The sequence below is a fragment of the Eriocheir sinensis genome, unplaced genomic scaffold, assembly GCF_024679095.1.
Source record: "Eriocheir sinensis breed Jianghai 21 unplaced genomic scaffold, ASM2467909v1 Scaffold352, whole genome shotgun sequence".
NCBI lineage: Eukaryota > Metazoa > Arthropoda > Malacostraca > Decapoda > Varunidae > Eriocheir > Eriocheir sinensis.
Window position 1 is genome coordinate 153,016 of NW_026111668.1, and position 20,199 is coordinate 173,214.

The 20,199-nt window shown below is 41.0% G+C and overlaps 1 pseudogene; it reads left to right on the forward strand.

Moving 5' to 3' along the window:
• The first annotated feature begins 1,275 nt into the window (after positions 1-1,275).
• LOC126991868 (BRISC and BRCA1-A complex member 1-like) lies at positions 1,276-19,221 on the forward strand (annotated as a pseudogene).
• The last annotated feature ends 978 nt before the right edge of the window (positions 19,222-20,199 follow it).

A 20,199-nucleotide genomic window follows, 5' to 3' on the forward strand; every position in this document is an offset into this window, starting at 1 on the left:
ACCACCTCGCTGTTATCGCCTCCATACATTGTTTGTTGGCCAGGTCACTTATGCCCAAACAAAGGAGGAAGGTGTTGCTTAGACCATTGTTGGGCTGCAGAACATTGATCTTCCCATGATTCCTGTCTTTCAACTCATTAGGGATAAATTTAGGGTTAGGTCAGTTGCTTGGTGTAATAGGTGTCGATACTGTTAATAAATATGTAGGTATGTGAGGGTGTAGTAATGCATCTCAAGTACTAGTAGACATGACATCAGAAAGTCTAAACTGCATGTGTCCCGCATGATTGATAAGGCTCGTAAGGCTTGTCTAGTGTCACATGTTAGTGTCTGCTGAAGCTAATATGATGAAGTCCAGCATTATATAAGCACACTGTAAATACTGGTGTAGTTGCTTCATACTCCTCTAGTGTGAAAGGCTGCAAAAAATATAAGGAAAAAAAGAAGGAAAAAGTTGCTAACATTTCCTGGTTCATTGGTGGGTCAAGGTTAGTTCCCGTGTGTTGGAAGAGGCATGGCCACACCTAAGGGACAGCCATACCACTAAGGAAGTGTGAGTCAGAGGAGGAGGAAATGAGGAGTTTTAAGGAAGAGAGGAAGTTGAAATAGCTTTTAGCCAATGGGTTTTTATTATTATTTTTACGATAGATGAATCATGCTTACATATACAAAGGAAGTACTAAAAGAAAACAAAACAAAAGGAAGCAATAAAATCCAGTGCATGAGAGAGAGAGAGAGAGAGATTTGCATAGATGTTTAGACCACTCAGACCCTGTCATGCAGACACAGTGGTCTGTCCTTAATCCTAAGCAAATCAAACTGCCAAGGTGTTGCACCTCTGCAATACCAAGGTGGAGGAAGAGGGGATCAAATTGCATAACTTAATTGATAGTTTTGCCACTGAAGGTGGGAACTTATTCCATCCTTGCACAACAATACTTGTGAAAAAAATTTGGTGAATTCATTTTCATGTATTATGTGCAATTATTTTGAGAGAGAGGGGGGTAAACAATACTGAGGTGAGAATAAATTGAATAACATTCAAATGAGTATCTACCTCCTCAAGTAACCTTGATAAAATGAGACAGACATCAATAAATATTTTACTATCTAAACATGATAGTAACTAAAATGAGGGGAGTGAGAATTATAATGAAAGCATGTGAGGCCACATACTGTACACTTGTCTTATCTTGCCTATTTGACTAACGACAGGTGGTGTCCTCTGAACAACTACAACAACTCAGTGCAGGAGTTTCAGAATGTCTGAGGAAAATGGAGGTGGTCTCTGGAGACTCCTGCTCTCCAGAGGTTCAAGAGGTGACGGAGAAGATTAACAACACTACTGTGGAGTCTCTGGTTCCAGAGTCAAGTGTCCTGAGCACATAGTGAGTATGCAGCAGCTGGCCCTACATGTGTTGAATAGAATGCCCAAACATTTCACTTACAAAGTTCTCCTAATTTGTTTGGAATGGTTGGACAAAATATACCAAGTCCCTTCATCTATATTAAACATTCACTTCCTTTCCTTAATTCAAAATCTAGGGTAAATAAACTTTATATCTCATCAATTGCTAAATTAATGTTTTTAGTTTGGCTAATTTCTGTTTGTCTCCACCAATTATGTTCCCTTCCAGAGTGTCTCCCCCACCACTGTGTGGAGTATGCATCCCATGTTGGTGGAGTTCCACCCACAGCTCTGTTTAGATAGAGTCGAAGCTCTGTGTCTTATCAGCTCTCTCTTACTGTACTATACATCTTAAATTTCATACATATTGCTTCCCTCTATTTTGTTGATAATTTCTTGCTAACTACTGTTCATAGCTGAACGCGATAACAGAAAACCTTATTCCCAATAATCGATAACTGTTACTGGAAAGCCTTATCGGTGATAACAGTATTCGTTAACTGGAGACACAGATGTACGTTAACGATACCGATATAAATCCAAATTCCAACACTAACTGCAATAAATCCTAGAGGCTTGATACTAAATTGATATTTTAAATAAAAAACATAGATGAATTCAAATTTTCATTATCTGTATTTTAGAAAACTTGTATTACAAAACCTGAAAACTTCACGTTGACACGTACCTATGGACGGTAATACTAGAAACGCCTGAACCGATGTTGTATTATTTGGCGTCCCATTGTCAAAACTAAGCTTTGTTTACAAACACTGTTCTCTCGTGAACTACATATCAGACCAGCAAATGTAGACCTGTACAGTCTCACAAGCTTTTAACATAATTAAGAGTTGTTGGAAGGCTGAATCAGACATACAGTACCATTACCATCCATCGCTGTTTCTAGAGCGACCTCTATGCGAGTTGTATTTATATGTACAGAGTGCGTAGATTCTAGAAACAGCGAGGATGGTCTTATGTCTGATTCAATACATCATCCACAAACTCAATGTGCTAAAAGCTTTGTGAGACTGCACAGGCTACGCTTACAAAAGCTTTGTGGTCTGAACATGCGTAGTTCCTGAGAGATTCAGTGGTTTGTAAACAGCGCCAGCTTTGGACGATGGACACCAAATAACACAACTACCGGTTCTTCAACCTATGGCATGCTCACAAATGAATATGGAATATCAAATGTGAGGCAGTGAATAATCATTTTTTGAGCAAAGTTAAATGATTTTTCTCTTTGATATATTGATTTTTGAGTCTAACATAAAAACTAACCTAATGTTTTAATGTTGATGATCTGAAAAATGAAATCTCTTCACCGAAGATATTTCATACCCCGAATTTTTCGTACAACCACTGGCGCCTGGCCGCGCATGCGCAATAGGGAGGAGACAACATTTTTTTTTTTTTTTTTTTCCCCTGAGGCGGAAAAAAGTTGCGATTATCACTAGTTTGGTTACAAAGTAACTAAGATGCGATATATATTTAAATAGGTGGCGGATGGCTGATAACCGATTTTGTTATCAGCGATAAGTATTCGATAACTTATGCGATAGCGCCTTCTAACTACACTACTGTTGTGAGTTTGCTAACCCTCAACTTTATTTCTTCCACAGCTTCTCACCTAACTTTCTACTCTAATTTGTCCCTGTGCTATCCAAATTCTGATGCAAGAGTTAGCCAGTATCTTCATTCTTTCATCCCTTCAGTAGTGAACTCTAGAACAGCCCTCTTTTCTCTGTATTTCTCCTTCATGTGACTTATTGGTTTCAAGAGAATATCAACAACTTTTCAACCTAATTGACCTAAGGGAGTTGGAGCAATGGTTTGCAGTCTTATATTTTTATTTTGTTTTGCCCTTTAACTGCCTCCTTTTCTGAACAAAAAAATTGAGTTCCAAGCCTCTGTGAGCCAATAGGAGTTTTTCATATGTTGTCAGGATGAGTTCCCTGAATGTCTTCCCTCACTGTTAATGAATTACTTGTCCTGGACTCTGAAATTGACCATTTACCTTATAGGTTAGTCTATAAGTAATTGCAACTATTGATGGTGAAGAATCAGAAAAATGGTCATTATTTAGTGTACATCAAACCTGTTCTTGCTCAGGCACATTAGGTAGGTTGCCAGACATCCAGTGGCTCCCTATTTGGAAGAGGTGTTTGCTGGGTGCCAGCTGGTGGTAGTGAGTCATGTACAGAGAGGAGAAAGATAGGATGGGAGCAGATGAGTCTGTGGGGCTGTTATTGTGGTGGAAGTAGAGTAAGGGCCAAGGTGATAAGTGTAAACTTTATTTGTTCGAAAATTTAATGTTTGTTTTATTCTTTATTGATTTATACAATCTTAAATCAGGAAGACAAAGGTAATTATTCTCATTAAACCGCCAGAGTTTTCTTGGGATATCCCCCATAACGTTTAAAGTCGGCTGAAAATACACTTCGAAACTGAGAAAGTCATAAAAGATGTTTTACAAAAAATTTTCTGGCACACCCTGCTGTGAAATCCATTTCTTTCTAGGTTGTCGCATTTGGCTGGAATTCCATGATTCCCCAAAATTCCAACTTTTATTGGTGCTGACGCATAGAAATTAATTGGAAAGAAAAGTTGCTCATTTTATCCGGAGATGGAGGTCTGAAAAAGTATAATGCAATCTTTGACCCATAGAAATTTACTGCCTACAAAGAGCCAAGAGTTGTAGTGGAAACTTAGAAAATATTTTTTGTAAATTTTTGTAGTTTTTCATTCTGGAATGAATCTCATTGAATAAAAGTTGTAGAAAATCATCAAATATAACTCAACATGAAATCAGATTATGATTAGGACAGACTGTTTGGCTGAAATCTATGATTCCCCAAAAATTCAACTTTTACTGGTGCGATGTACAGGAAAATTGGTGGAAGAAAAAGTTATAGCCTCATTTTATCAACGATGGAGACTGAAAATATATTTATAATCTTGACCAGGAAATTTATCGCCTACAAGAGCCAAAATTGCTTGGCTTTAAACTTCGAAAACAATTTTTAGTGTTTCATTCTGGAATGAATCTCATTGAATAAAAGTTGGCTGAATTCCAATGATTCCCAAAAAATCCAACTTCTGCTTCCCACTCTTCTGAACACTCCTGTGAACAAGATATTAGTTCATCTAGATTCACGAACATCATAGAGGTGGAGGTGTCAAGACCATGCTCAGCATGCACACAACGAAAGAAACTAAAGGAAGACTGCTGAACCAGCTCGACTGAGGGAACCTAATCACTCTGCAGAGCCAGCCATGATCGCGGTGGCAGAACTGTAGTGGTTTTAGCACGCGAGTCGAGTGATCTGGGGACAAATACATAGGTCAAAAGTGATAAGTGTATAACTTTATTTTTCAGAAAATTCCATGTTTGTATTTCTCAGGCCCGACCTTACCTTTTTTTGCCAGGCGCGATGCATTTCTACATTCCTAGACATATTTTATTCTCATGATACAGGCCTTACCTAATAATTTGGTATCAATGGCTTCATAAGAGACTTATTACTAGAACATATAGCAAATAAAAATAGGAGAGAAAATAAACAATACAATCCTCATGCTTCAAGTCTCATAGACAATAAATCCTAAGTACCAACTCTTCTAGCTAGCTGAGTTAGTCTTCAAAATTTTGCAGGCCAACTTTTTAGCCAATACATGTTTTGAAGCAGAATTTAGTGAGGATTCTCATGGTATCCTCAAAATCCTCATACGCCTCTATTAGTTCCGAGGTTACCAAGAAAACTTTCCCCCAATTGTTATTTATTTATTTATTTTTTTTTTTTTTTGTTGTGTGTGTGGGTGTGTGACCTAATTCCTCCCTCCTCTCCTCCTCATCTTTCCTCCTCATCCCACGCTTCTTGAAAGGTTGTCATAATGTTACCATTAGAAACTTATCCTATCAAATGACACTTCCAAATTTGACAAAGACTTTCAACGGCTTAATTTTAATCAATTTTTAAAACTTTTATAGCATTTAGGTGTCAATCAGTTGTACTGGGACTTCTTTTTACCCTTGTTGATGTGAAATGCATCCATTGTGCGCGAGAGGTTAAATCAGAAACACAAAAGCAGTAATAAAGTAACAAGGGTGTGTGCAGGAATTGAGGAATTATTTGATGTAATTTAGTCAAGATGTAAGAAAAATACGATGTGTTGAGTGAGACTGTAATGATGGCAAAGTGACAGACATTTCTTGAAGATTCTCCATTAAGGAGCATTAAAGGCAAGGAGGGCCAGGCAAGGTTCTGTTGTATATGTGTTTGAAGTATGTCTGACAAGGTATTTCTGCCTCAAGATTTTAGTGGTGGATGTGTGCCGAGAGGAAGGCAACTCGAATTCCTAAACCAGACTGAGCTGATGGGTCCAGTTTTCTGCCCTGTATATGGTGAAGCGAGCACTAACCCTCTTTGTTCAAAACAAACATTCCATTGATTCAAGACACAAGCTTGCTCTGGTGATCCTCCAAGACATACCCAATATGGGTAAGGAGAGAAGCCAGATTACTTGAATATATATGTCAGCGTGTGGTTTTATATGCCAACCTAATTTTCATTTGCTTTTCCAAATTATTACTACATATGTGCCAAAATTTTGTTCGTAGTTCCATATGTAGTTATTTGCAGATCCAAGACTTCACCAGTGATCCTCAAAAATAATCTCTTACATTGAGGAGATGGAAGAAGCTGCACTTCTCCATTGTGACCTAAGTTCAGTGTTTGAACTTATTGCCCTCAGATCACCTTCCCAAGTGCTCCAGCACATCCCACAGTGCCTCCATATACTTTTACAGAACAAGTGAGTTCCATCTTTACGAAGAAAACATTTGGCATTGTTGAACTTTCACTGGTACTATCACAAACAGGATACTCCTTTTAAAAATGTAAATTCTTGACTTGTTATGAGATGGAAGCAAGTTCCAGGTTCAGTTTTGATTACTTAAATTAAATGTATTTAATTTTTATCACCATTTTTTATATCATTTCTTCCTGTGTTAGCACATCTTTTATCATTTGCTTCACAGTATTGATCTATGAAGGAAGGTCACATTGTCTGCCACAGTTTCTACAAGGAAGGAGTCTCTTCAGCCACCTCACCCAGAGCCCTCACTTCGTCCTTGATGTTTTGTACCTCATGAGCCGCATACAGATGACAATAATAAGTGAGGTGAGTGAGGGAGCACCTGTTTCTCACTGATACACTTGTTTTAGCATATAACTTGTGGTACTAAGACTTGGTACAAATTATTATATGCACATGATCAAGAGTGAGAAAAGATGAAGGTTGTGTGCCTTGCTCAGTACCTGCAGCCATTCCTCTTGGGTCCTATTCAGTGAAATGGCATTTGATTTTTATATATAAATTATCAGCACTTTTGCATGTGGAAAATCTTTATGGACTTCATTAAGTGATAGCAGCCAGACATTTAACTTTTCTGGTCCTATACAGCTCCCTGATTTCTCTCTGTAGGGCATCTTTGACCTGCTGTGTGTGTGGTCTGGATGAAGCGGCTTAAGCTAAATGCGTTGGAGGTGTCCATGATGCTACAAAACTCACATAACTACTTTTAATACACTATTGGCACATCCTTCCAACGCCCCATTCAGAAGTACCTCCACTTAACTCTGACTCCGAGAAGGACTGACAGTTGAACAAAGATCTTCAATCTCAAAACATATCAAGTTTGTGATACCTCGGATACCAAAGATGGTCAGGATCTAGTGATGGTAGCACCATTTCATATTCATTTGTTTTCCTTCTGTGTTAACCCACATCAAAGAGTATCTTTGACAAATTTCTAAATTAGTCCTTAATGTAGAGGCCATGTTGGTGCTAAGTTTTACTCACCTTAAGCCCTTCATTCCGGCGACGCTGGCATTCGAAGCGTGAACAACGTCACCGTTAGTCCTCTTCTAAACCTCTTTAGAGGAAATGGAAGAGGATTAAAAGGAATTTAGAGGAGGATTGAGAGGTTTAGAAGAGGATTAATCACTTCCATTTTCTCTTGACCCTTTCCATACTGTGATGCCGATGTTCCGTCGCCACGGATGGAAAGGTTAATAGCTATACATCACTCTCCAGAATAATAATGAAAGAGCAAGGGTTGGAAAGGTTATTGAAACAAAGCAGTCTTTCAACTTCCATCTAAACTTTACCACAATAAATAAACACAATATATATTCAATACAGATAGACATACATATCATTTGACCCATTGACTGAATGTACCACCTGTTTATATTGTTGACACACATTATGTCAAAGTGATCCTCAGCAAGGTAAATGGTCTGTATTATCTAGGTAACTCACTTCATGGTTCTCCTGTGAGTCATCCACATGTTAAATACCCATGAATCAACACACCTTAAAAGATATATCCTCTGCACTAATAAGGTTTTAATGTTTTATTTGGTACCATGTTACGATTTAAGGAGTTAACTTCAGCACTACATTCATTATGCTACAAAGATTATAGTGAAGGAACCCACACTCCTGCTCAAGTTAATCCACAACCCTTGTTTATGCACCTTCTAAAACCTGCTTGAAATCAGAGTTTTTATGGAAAAGTGATATGAGTGCAAGTTCTACCTGCAATACATAAATGTCTACATAGCACCCTCACCACTTGGTACCTTCTACAATAATCATGTTTTCTTCTGGGGACTGAAACAAATACTCTTTCACTGAAAATACCGCTTCCACACATTGTCTGAGCAGTTACGACATACTCATCTTTGGCAGAAAGTATGACAGTACTCATTAAGAGTGCAAACACTAGATTTGGAACAGATTGGGAACTAACACCCAGAGGAAGGCAAAACACTGGTTGCTCAGGTTGAGTGCATTTGGCTTAGCCTCCTGACTTTTTACCCAGTGCCAATGACCCTTAGCAGAAGCGCAAAGATCAGACTATTAATTTAGTAGATCCCAACAAATCTAGAATTGAAGAGAATAATTACACCTTCAAAGTTACTATCATCCTCTTACTGACATTTTTATCTCCCCATTGAAGGAACAGCCATGGAAACAAGTGTCAGTGTTGGGCCATCCCTCATATCCCCTCTAACAGTACCCAGCGGATGTCCAGAAAGATCCGCTATTTTGTGTTTTCTTGATGTGATGTTATTAAGGAAGTTCTTGTGATGGATTCGGTTCTGTTTCGTGTTTTTTCTTTCTTATATTCGTTGTAGTTTTTGGTTACTTTGTCCTTATTTTTATCTTTATTGTTAATTTCATTGAGATTTTATGATGTATATTTTTCGTATTTTTGATGTTTTATAACCAGTTGTTTATGAAGACCTTCAAGCTATTTTGTTTGTTTTAGGGATTCTGTTTGAATTTCACGTTTTTAGGTCAACTAATATCTGGCTGACATAATAGTGTCACCCTAACACACACACACACACACACACACACACACAGGTACGGACGCTGGCTGGGGCTGTGTGGGGCTTCTATATCTCTCTCTTTAACAGCGTGACGCCGCCGCCTCCCCAAGCCCGCCTGCCGCCCGTCTCCACGACTCCGCTGCTAACATATTCGAGCTCGATGCCAGATCAGCTGATACTGGCTTGTCGATGGTGTGTTAGCCATTTAGACGCTCCTATTCGTACTCACGCCCAGAGAGAGAAAATGACGTGGCCTGGAAAATATTGTGTCTGAAGCGTAGAAATAAAATATCATCGAAAAGCAAATACCAGACATTCTTACTTTGACATTTCTTCATTTTAATCTCAGCTCATTTTGTGTAGGAATATTTCTTATCTGGTATGCGTGCTAAGCTGGGACACTGCGTACAAATTAGCGATAACTCCCATTCAACGCTTTCCTGGTAATGTTAATTTAGGTTATTGGAGGTTATCTTCCTTGGTTTTGGCAAACAGAGTATAACTAATGTGTCTTGATTTATCGGCGATACTTGCACCCGTGTGTATATAAGACCTTAACACGTTTACACACACACACACACACACACACACATAGGGCATTCCGTACACGGCTTACCTTCGATAACTTACGTCTTCAATAATTCATGCATGATATATTAATTCTCATGACCATGAATTTGTGGCTCTTTTGGCCCCGACTTTAAATTACGGTTTGCCAGAATGAAGCGGCGGCGAGCGAGCAAGGGAAGGAGGGAAGAAAGGGAAAGGGGGAAGGAGATAAGGAGGATACGAAAGGTAGGAGGGAAGGAGGGAAGGTTAGGAAGGAAAGGAGGATAGGAAGGGAAGGAGGGAAGGAAAGGAAGACGGAATGGAAGGAACGCAAAATAGAAAAAGAAGAGAAATAGAAGGTAGGAGAAAGGGAAGGGAAGAGGAGAGAAAAGATTACACGTTACATAAGGGAGAAAAGGAAGGGAAGGAGGGTAAGGAGAAATGGGGAAGGGAAGGAATGCAGAATAGAAAGAGAGGAGAAAAGAGGAGTTTGGAAAAAAGGAGAAAGTAAAAATAGGAAGAAAACAGAGAAGGAAAGGAGGAGAAAAGAAAGCGTAAACGGAAAGAAGCAAAGTACGAAAGAAGCCGAAAAACAGGCGAAGAGAAAATAAATATCTAAGATGTGTCGGAGTTCCAGACTTTGTAACTTATCCTATTTGTACCCTGCCGGCTTTACCTACATATAATAATAATAATAATAATAATAATAATAATAATAATAATAATAAGAGAACTTCAAGCCATATTAGGATCGTCTCAAAAGAACAGTAATCATCCTAGCGATCGTTTGTGGCCGTCCCCAATCAATCCTACCTGGCCCGGACGGTATTAAAGGTATCCAACCAGACTTTAGTGCCGACGAGACCTTCCTGGAAGTCAACGGGTGGGCGGAATTGAGGCGTCTTGCGGGGATCTGACGACGAGCACCGCTGCCAGATGATTGTACTCCGGGCCATATCGCACACATTTGACAAGGGTTTCGTAGGAGTTTTGGGCATTTCCAGGGGTAGTTTAATGACCCTGGTGACAGTTTGACCCTTCTTTTGTACCGTGAACCTAAAACCACACTCATGAAAACCTGATTAATCTCCTTTTTTGCCTTTGGAAATTGTTGACGTGAAAGACGGAGGCAGCTGAGAATACCAACCTTATCACAATGTATTTTTCGGTTTCTGACCCATAACTATTGCAAGAAAACATCAGTAATTAACGATTGTGACGATAACTATAAATGGATCTAGTTATTGAGGTGAAGCAGACAGTTTAGGGTTGAATATCGGATAATATAAGAGGTTGAACAGTCTGGCATCTTTGACTAACCTAACCTAACCTAACTTAATTGATGAATCTCTTTAGAAGGAAGGGTTGGAATCGAGGCTGCGGAAACCGAAGACTTAGAATAGGAAATAAAAGTGAGCCTCGTGTTGGTCAGGGAAGGGACATAAAGAAAGAGAAAGGAAGGAAAGAGAAAGAAACAAGAAGAAAGAAAAGTCATAAAAGTGGGGAAGTATAGGAAGCAATAAGAGAGAGAGAGCAATAAAGTTGAAATCAGCTTTATCTATTTAGCACCAGCGCGCACATCGTCATATCGAATCAGTATGTCTTCTTGGACTGCTTGCCCATCGCCGAAGGGAGAAAGGAAGAGAATGGAAAGGAAGAGAATGGAAGGGATAGGATGAGATGGAAAGGTAGGAAGGATGCGAGACAAGTACAGAGGCAGTTTAGGAATGGGAGGGAAAGGACAGGTGAGGAAATATAGGAAGGGAAGCTGAAAAGGAGGCGAGGAACGTTGAGATTGTAAGGGATGGGGAGGGAAATGAAGAGGGGAGGAAGGGAGGAAGCAAAAATTATTAAAATATTAGAAAGAAAAGGAAACAATGGGATGGGAAATAAAGGAGAAGAATAGAAGAGAATGACACGAAGAGAAAGGAACGAAGCGAGGATAATAGAAGGCTTGTAAACGAAGGAGAAATAAAATAAAAAGGAGTAATAAATGAAAGGGAGATAAAGCCAGCCGCTGAAGTAAGGAAAGGGAAACAAAGGCAAGGGAAAAGGAAGGAAAGGGAAAATAGATAAGGGTAAGTAAGGGAAGGGAGGTACAGGCGAGGCACAGAGCCGCCCACAAACCCCTCGAGTTCGAACCAGACAGTGCCATCCCGCCGCCGCTGTCTGCAGGACCCGGGGCAGTGTCAGCGCCTCCGCCAACTCCCTGCACGCTGTCACCCCCCCCCCCCTCTCTCTCTCTCTCTCTCTCTCTCTCTCTCTCTCTCTCTCTCTCTCTCTCTCTCTCTCTCTCTCTCTCTCTCTCTCTCTCTCTCTCTCTCTCTCTCTCTCTCTCTCTCTCTCATTGCTCGTCTTATGGAATCTGGTTGTTTGGTAAAGAAATCTACGGTAACATTATGCCACGTTGTCTAAGTATATATGGCTATTTTCATCCATATCTCTCTCTCTCTCTCTCTCTCTCTCTCTCTCTCTCTCTCTCTCTCTCTCTCTCTCTCTCTCTCTCTCTCTCTCTCTCTCTCTCTCTCTCTATCTATCTATCTATCTATCTATCTATCTATCTATCTCTCTCTCTCTCTCACCAGACTCTTCTCTTCGCTTGTGTACTTGGCGCGGACGTTCCAAAAACTATTCGCCGCAACAATGGACCAACTTTTTCCAGCTAAGGTTTTCGAGGAGGGCGAGTGCAGCATTTTACTTTCCCCGCTAACTATCATTATTTTGTTTTTCAAGGGCATTATTTTTTTTTTAAGTGAAGCTCCTAAAGATTAATCGTCCCTTAGCGAGTGATGAAAGCTAATAGAATCTGCAGGAGAATGATTTATAGACCCATTTCGTAGTTATGCGTGGAAGTGTGTGAATGGTATCGGTGTTTGCCTCTGTATTGCTTTGTTTTGTTCTCTTATAACGTACCTCGTGTCTCTTGTGCTCCTAAAGATTGATCCTCCCTTACCATGTGATAAAAACGAATTAGAATCTGCAGGGGATCAATATTGAGTTCCGTTTTATAGTTATGTGTTGGAGTGTATCTGAATGGTATCGCTATTTTGCCTCTGAATCGTGTGTTGTTTTGTGTTATAACGTATTTCTTGTGCACGTAAAAATGAGAGATAGGAATTCGACGCTGAAAGAGAATAATTTATTGGCGCGCTCCATAAGTCAGTCAGTCGGTCGGTCAGTCTTGCCTCCGTTTGCCGTCACTGTTATGTTACATGTTCGTGCTGATGTGTTGTTAGAGTTCATGGGGACGTTTTATTGCTTTTACGAGTGCCTAGCTTTTTGTTTTCTCATTGTTGTTATATCAAGTTGTTCTGTTCTGTAATGTTGGATTTGTGTGCCGTCTTCTTTAACCTTTACTCCAGATAGCACAATGTATTTCCTATTTCTCTGTTACTCTCCTCAATTCCTTCTATCTAACGTCTTTCTCTTTTTCCCGTTCTTGATCCTTTACCATTTCTCGCTCTACCGTCAATTCCTCCTAACTGCCTCCTCGTTTTCTCTTCCCTGTTCATCTTTTACTATTTCTCGCACTGCCCTCAAATCCTCCTAAGCACCTCCTCGTTCTCTTTTTCCTGTTCTTCATCCTTTGCTATTTCTCGCCTGCCCTCAAATCCTCCTAACTACCTCCTCGTTCTCTCTTCCCTGTTCATCCTTTGCTATTTCTCACACTGCCCTCAAATCCTCCTAACTACCTCCTCGTTCTCTCTTCCCTGTTCATCTTTTACTATTTATCGCACAGCATAAACGATGGTGAAGTTTACCCTTATCTTGCCCTGCTAAAGAGATTGGTTAGGTTGTTAGGTTAGGTTAGATTAAGTTTGTGTTAGGTTAGGTTAGATTAAGTTTGTGTTAGGTTAGGTTAGGTAAATTACAGATGTTTATTGATACTCCCCTATTAATAAGTATTGAAGTAAGAAGGAGGGAACACAGGTGAAGAGGATAGAGGACAGTGACAGGGATGAAAAAATAAATACCCGTTAACTCTTGCATGGGAAAGTTGGACGCCCTGAGTAGCAAGTTTCGAGCAGCGAGTGAGCAGGAGTTGTGAAGCCATGCACTTAGTAACTTCAAAAGAGCAGACGAGAGCTACAAAACTGCGGTAAAACATAACAGCGAAAGCGACATTGCGGTGAACTTTTAGGAATTTAGAGATGGCTGTCTTAATTTTTCGCTCTGTTTTGTTACTTAACTTTTGTGCGTTTTGTCTCCTCTTCTGCAGTCTCTAAGCTACCGCCGAGTAATTTTTTCGCTTATCACCTTGCCAACTTTCTCCCTTCTCTCTCTTTCTCTCTTTCCTAGACTCATTCTTTCCCATTAGTCTTTACAGTATTTTCCTTTCCATTATGTGAGGCAGTGGTCGGGTATCTACTCTCCCTACAAGCTTTCTCAGTTCTTTTTTTCATTTATTACTTTCCTAACTTTCTCTCTTTTCTCTTTCTCGTTCCTTGACCCTCACTCTTTTCCCCCATTCCTTACAGTATTTTCCTTTCCATTATGTGAGGCAGTGGTCTGGTATCTACTCTCCCTACAAGCTTTCTCAGTTATTTTTTCATTTATTACTTTCCTAACTTTCTCTCTTTTCTCTTTCTCGTTCCTTGACCCTCACTCTTTTCCCCCATTCCTTACAGTATTTTACTTTCCATTATGTGAGGCAGTGATCTGGTCTCTGCTCTCCCTACAAGCTTTCTCAGTTATTTTTTTCATTTATTACTTTCCTAACTTTCTCTCTTTTCTCTTTCTCGTTCCTTGACCCTCATTCTTTTCCCCCATTCCTTACGGTATTTTCCTTTCCATTATGTGAGGCAGTGATCTGGTCTCTGCTCTCCCTACAAGCTTTCTCAGTTATTTTTTTCATTTATTACTTTCCTAACTTTCTCTCTTTTCTCTTTCTCGTTCCTTGACCCTCATTCTTTTCCCCCATTCCTTACGGTATTTTCCTTTCCATTATGTGAGGCAGTGATCTGGTCTCTGCTCTCCCTACAAGCTTTCTCAGTTATTTTTTTCATTTATTACTTTCCTAACTTTCTCTTTTCTCTCTTGTTTTTTTTTACTCCCATTCTTTCCCATTATTCTTTATAGTATTTTCCTTTCCATTACGGTTTTTGACTCTCCTTACTTGCTTTCTTAAGTCATTTATTCATGTATTACTTTCCTAACTTTCTCACCTCCTCCTCTTCCTCCTCTCTTTACAGTCTCTCTTTCTCTTTCATCATCGTTTAAGTCTTTTTCCTTTTTGTTGTGCGAGGTAGTCTTCGGGTCACTACATCAACTACGTCATATATTACTTTCCTAACTTTCTCACACTTCCTCCTCCTCTTCCTCCTCTCTTCACACCCTCTCTTTCTCTTTCATCATCGTTTAAGTCTTTTTCCTTTTTGTTGTGTGAGGTAGTCTTGGGGTCTACTCTCCCTTCTGGCTCTCTTAAGTAATTTGTAGACTCGTTATTTCCTCACTTCCTCCCCTCTTCTTCTTCCTCCTCCTCCTCCTCCTCCTCCTCCCCTCTTCTCTCTTCCCTCTCCCTCTCCTCCTCCTCCACTTCCATTATTTAAGTTCATTTTTCGTTCTCTCTCCACTCTGTTATTTTTCATCCAATATTCTGTGCCCTCGCCCTGGTCCTATCTCTGTCTCTCTTTCTCTTTATTCTCTTGCTCTTTCTCTATCTATTTCTCTCTGTCTATCTGTTTATCTATCCTCTTTCTCTCCTTTCCATCCTATCCTGCTTCTCTCCGTTCCATTCTTCTACTCTGACCTTCTCTTTTATCTTTTTTTTTTCTATATGTTTTTTCTTCTTCCCATTTTTATTCTTTTTCTCTCGGTTTATATTTATCTATCTATCTATCTTCTTTCTCTCCCTCTTCTTCTTCCTCTTCTTTTCTTTCGTCCATTCTTCTCCTCTGACCTTTCTCTTTCTCCATTGTTTTATTTTGTTTCTTCTTCTTCACATTTTTATCCATTTACATTCCAATCTTCTCTTCTGCTCTTTCTCTTCTTTTCTCTCTTTCTTTCTTCCGTTCTCTGCCTCTCCCCTCTTTCTATTCCTGCATATATGTCTTGTTTTTTCTTCCTTGTCTTTCCCCGTCCCTCTGTTTCTCTTTTTTGTGTGTATATCTTTTTGACAGTTGGTTTTCTATTTATTTTCCTTTCTCTTTTTTTGTTGTGTCATGTTTTGTTTCTCGTTTTCATTAAATTTTTTTTTTTTTTAGGGGGGGCTTTTATTTTTTGAGGTCAAAGGTACATGTTTTTTGTATTGGGGGTTCATATAAAAGATGGAGTTATTTTTTCCCAACACCAGTACCACCACAACACCAGTACCACCACAACACCAGTACCACCACAACACCAGTACCACCACCACCACCACCACCACCACCATCACCACCACCACCACAACACCAGTACCACCACAACACCAGTACCACCACCACCATCACCATCACCACCACAACCACCACCACAATCACCACCATTCCATTATTTCCGTCATAACCAACACCACCACAATCACCACCACCACCACCACCCTCCCGTCACCTCACCACCACCACCCTCCCGTCACCTCACCACCACCACCACCCTCACCCCCCTTCATTACCCCCACCACCACCACCACAGCCATCACCACTCCATCATTTCCTCCACCTCCACCAACACCTCCACCACCTCCACCACCTCCACCACCAGTTCACTCCTCGTCGCTTTTCCTTGGTGATTGACACAGTCATCTAGAGGCCTTTCAAGCTGCGGCCCGCCCCCCTCTCACCCCCCCCCCCCCCTCTCACCCCTCACGATGAGATACCTGCATTGATGAAGTGAATGTCACCTCGCGCCCAGTCGATACCTCGCCTCGCATATTTTCAACGTCACTTCATCTCCAGGGCGGGTTTTCCTCTCTCTCTCTCTCTCTCTCTCTCTCTCTCTCTCTCTCTCTCTCTCTCTCTCTCTCTCTCTCTCTCTCTCTCTCTCTCTCTCTCTCTCTCTCTCTCTCTCTCTCTCTCTCTCTCTCTCTTCTCTTTTTCTCTTCTTTTTCTTCATTTCTCTTCCCTTTCCTTTCTTTCTCTACCCTTTACTTCCTTTCTCTTCCCTTCCCTTCTTTTTTCTCTTCTTTCTCTCTCTCTCTCTCTCTCTCTCTCTCTCTCTCTCTCTCTCTCTCTCTCTCTCTCTCTCTCTCTCTCTCTCTCTCTCTCTCTCTCTCTCTCTCTCTCTCTCTCTCTCTATCTATCTCTCTCTCTCTCTCTCTCTCTCTCTCTCTCTCTCTCTCTCTCTCTCTCTCTCTCTCTCTCTCTCTCTCTCTCTCTCTCTCTCTCTCTCTCTCTCTCTCTCTCTCTCTCCTCTCTCTCTCTCTCACTCTCTCTCTCTCTCTCTCTCTCTCTCTCTCTCTCTCTCTCTCTCTCTCTCTCTCTCTCTTCCTCCTCCTCCTCCTCCTCCTCCTCCTCCTCTTCTTCCTCCTCCTCCTCCTCCTTCCTTTCTTTTTCTCTGCCACTTCCTTTTGTTGTTCAGTTTCTTTTTCTTTCGTTTGTCGGTTCGCGTCCTTTTCCTCTCTTCCTCTTTTCGCCTTTTTCTTCTCTTTTCTTTTTCTTTTCTTTTCTTTTATATTTTTATTCTATTTTGGTTGTGTGTTGGAGTTGGTTAAGGATGAGGAGGAGGAGGAGGAGGAGGAGGAGGAGGAGGAGGAGGATGAGAAGACGTAGGAAGAAGAGAAGGAGGCGTTGGAGAAGGAATGATAGTTGGAGGATGAGGAGAGGCAGTGGAGGAGGAGGAGGAGGAGGAGAGGAAAGAGAATGAGAAGGACAACAGAAAGAGGAGGAGGAGGAGGAGGAGGTATTGATAGTGATTTCTTCTTCATTGTCATCCTAGTATTTCTCCTCCTCCTCCTCCTCCTCCTCTTGCTCCTCCTCCTCCTCCTTCTCTTTATTTATTTGAGGCCATTTCCTTTGTTTTTTGTAGCGTCATATCCTTCAGGCTATTGATTCTCTCGCTCTCTCTCTCTGTTATTGTTATTTTTATTAATTATTTATTATTATTATTTTTATTATTATTATTATTATTGTTGTTGTTGTTTTTGTTATTATATGAGTCACAGGAATGCCTTCAGTGTTGCCTCTCTCTCTCTCTCTCTCTCTCTCTCTCTCTCTCTCTCTCTCTCTCTCTCTCTCTCTCTCTCTCTCTCTCTCTCTCTCTCTCTCTCTCTCTCTCTCATGTTTGTCTGTCTTTGCAATGCTCAACCAGAAGATTCCTTTTATTAGAGAGAGAGAGAAGAAGAGACCTAAACCTGTATTCATCCTAGCAAGTTTAATATCGCCACAAGAGGATCTGATTCTCTTAATAAAAGTATGCCAGGGAGATCCCAGTAGAGAGAGAGAGAGAGAGAGAGAGAGCTGTGACATGGAACACTAAAGAGGATAACCAACAGAGAGAGAGAGAGAGAGAGAGAGAGAGAATCCATCCTTGTGTTTGTGCAAATGCCAACGAAGTTTTGAGAAAAGGAATGAAGTTATGGATGTAGAGAAGGAGGAGGAGGAGGAGGAAGAGGAGGAGAAGAAGAAGTAGAAGAAGAAGAAGAAGAAGAAGAGGAGGAGGAGTAATGGAAGGGAGAAGGGTGAGACTGGAGGGAAAGAGAAAGTAAGGGGGATGAAGGGGGAGGGGAGGGGCGGGGGGGGGGCGATCATGAGGTTAAGGGTGCGCTCCCCAGCCATATGCTCCCCCCACTCCCCCCTCCCCGTACCGGGCGCATTCGCTCTCTCTCTCTCTCTCTCTCTCTCTCTCTCTCTCTCTCTCTCTCTCTCTCTCTCTCTCTCTCTCTCTCTCTCTCTCTCTCTCTCTCTCTCTCTCTCTCTCTCTCTCTCTCTCTCTCTCTCTCTCCTCATTTTCCTGATATATCCTTCTCTCTCTTGTTTTTTCCCCCTTCTATTTTCCTCACCTATTTTATATTTTCTCCCCCTATTATTTCATCCTTATTTATCCATTTATCCTCCCTATACCTTCTCTTATCAGATATTTCGCCCTTCCTCTCATTCCTTCCATTCTTTTTTTATCTTCGAATTTATATATATTTTTCCCTCTTCTCTTCTCTCCCCTTCTTCATCTCGGTCCCAATCTGAATCCATTCCATGTATTGACGTCGCTTAATCTCTCAGTCCTTATCTCTTCTCTAAATTGTATGAAAGAAACCAGAAAAAAATAATGTCAAGAAATAGATAAAGAGGAAGAAACCATGAGATACTGAAGAAAGATTAAACAGATACATCACACCGTGTTTTCGTTTTTATCGCAAACCTCTTCACTAGATGGCGTTTGGGGAACTTCTGATATACATAAAATATTGTCTGTCTTCTTTTTAGCTTGACTATTTTTTTGTTACATATCGATTTTTTTAAGATACTGCAGTGTTTGAAGTGCCATACATGTACTCAACTTGATCTAACCTTGCAGTGGGTGAGATTGGGTACATGTAAGGAATATGATCTTGAATGTGGGAATCTTAACTGCTATTGCAAGGGATTAGGTAAGATGTCTATTCTGTTTTTTGGTACATTTCGAATTTTTAAAGATACTGCAGTGTTTGAAGTGCCATACATGTACTCAACTTGATCTAACCTTGCAGTGGGTGAGATTGGGTACATGTAAGGAATATGATCTTGAATGTGGGAATCTTAACTGCCATTGCAAGGGATAAGGTAAGATGTCTGTTTTGAACTCGATATGACCTTGTAGTGAGTGAGTTCGGGTGCATCTCACGAATCTAATCTTACATTGCAGTTGGTCTTGGACACATATCAGAACTCTAGTGACATTGCAGTGCTCCAGATGTTTAGAGGAGGAGGAGGAGGAGGAGGAGCTTGCGTCATCCACCCCTGAGAGCCAAGGCTTCATTCTCTCTTTAAGTTCTCCTCAAAAGCGGCGCTGAGATGGAAAGTTGGAGTCTTGTTCTCTCTCTCTCGCTCTCGCTCTCTATATGTATCTATCTATCTCATCTATCTATCTATCTATATCTATCTATCAAGCCGGTATTTGTTAGGAAGACTTCACCGACAGTTCTTAGAGAGTCGTAATCTTCCAAGTCGTTCGTTCATCCTTGTCTTTACATAATCTTGAGACTGTTGGCGGGCTGTCTCCGTGTCCTGGTTCTCGTTAATTATGCTGAATCTAATTTGGGAGTAGCGGCGACAGCATTAGTTAGGGTCGTATAAGTAGTAGTAGTGGTGGTAGTAGTGGTCGAAGTAGTAGTAGTAGTAGTAGTAGTAGTATTTTCAGTCTGTCGAGGTGCCCGGGGAAAGCTAGATAAGGTAAGCTATTGTAACCCTGCTCATGTCTCTGAATGTTGGGTTATCTCCCGCCACGAGCCCGAGAAACCATGTGACAGAGATGAGCACCGGGGCCACGCGTATCTGTAGCATATACCCCTTAACTTTACCTTAACTTTACTTACTATTAGCGCTTCGTCCTTTATATCTTTCTCGTATTTGGGGAGCGGGAATATAGGAGAGGTGGGGGCGGTACAATAAAGGAACGGGAGAGGGGAATTATAGGACAGACCAGAGAGAGCCATCACATCACCAGGCAATGAGAGATGAGGACAGATCACAAAGCATTACTGGGTGAGGTGAAGGGAGGGAAGGGCGTATGCCAGGCGAGGTTTAGATAGGCTCAGACAGGGCGTGGCTGGGCTGGGCGGGACGGAGCAGAACAGGGAAAGGTAAATGACTCGGCCGGCGGTACACTCACACGCCTCTTTCTCCTCCTCCTCCTCTGTAGCGACCTAGGGGAAGATGGTGAAAATTAAAGACCCTTCCCCCACACTTGAGGAGTTTCGCTCATTAACTGGTGGGGAGGAGG